Raw genomic sequence first — 832 nt, 5'->3', positions numbered from 1 at the left:
CCAAGCAACAGATTCTGGGATCCTAAAGCCCACATGTTTTCATAACCTATACTGACATAGCATTAGCCTCTCCACTGAGTCGGTCAGGTCAATGATTTCTTTGTTCCTCAGCTCATGAAACATGAGTTGGCAAACACCACCTTCGCTAAGGCAGGTACCCCTCTAAACCCCCCTGGTTTAGAGGCTTGAACCCAGCTCTGCTCAGAGCTTTAAGTTTAAGAGATTATTAGCGCAAGAAAACCACTGCAAGAAGCTTACACGCACATTCCTTCCTTATGCATAATTTAAATACTGTCAACACTTCTTTCTTTGCAGTCTAGTAATTCCTACATTAATCATTCTGCAAATCAGTTTGGTACTGAACAGAAGAATTGCATCATATTGTAACAATTTGACCATCCTAAGCTGAGGCTGCCAGAGGTTGATTAATTAACTGCACACTGTGACAGTTTTTTTAAAATGACCTGGTGTTTTAAGTTGATTATGCACGATCAGAACACTTACAGCTTTCCAATACATTCCTCGCATATGAGAAGACCAGGAAAGCTAGCTTGAGCTATACTTCAGACTAAGCCTCATGTCAAATGTTCCTTTAGTACATGTTTAGGAACCAAGACTGTGTGTTAGATGAGTCAGCATCTCACTACATGACAGTTTTGACATTTTCTAGAGACATTGGTATACCTCTTAATTGCAAGGTACATCACATAGCTCTATCCATCCTTGAAAGAAGGCTCATTGAAGGGGAACTGACAAGCAGGTGCCTGTAGGGGATGGATATGGACTGTCTATCTACAGAGACCAGACTAGCAGAATTTAGTAAGAACAGACT

This window comes from Aptenodytes forsteri, unplaced genomic scaffold (genome assembly GCF_000699145.1).
Source record: "Aptenodytes forsteri isolate BGI_AS27 unplaced genomic scaffold, ASM69914v1 Scaffold10, whole genome shotgun sequence".
Taxonomy (NCBI): domain Eukaryota; kingdom Metazoa; phylum Chordata; class Aves; order Sphenisciformes; family Spheniscidae; genus Aptenodytes; species Aptenodytes forsteri.
Note: the sequence above shows the minus strand (reverse complement) of the source record.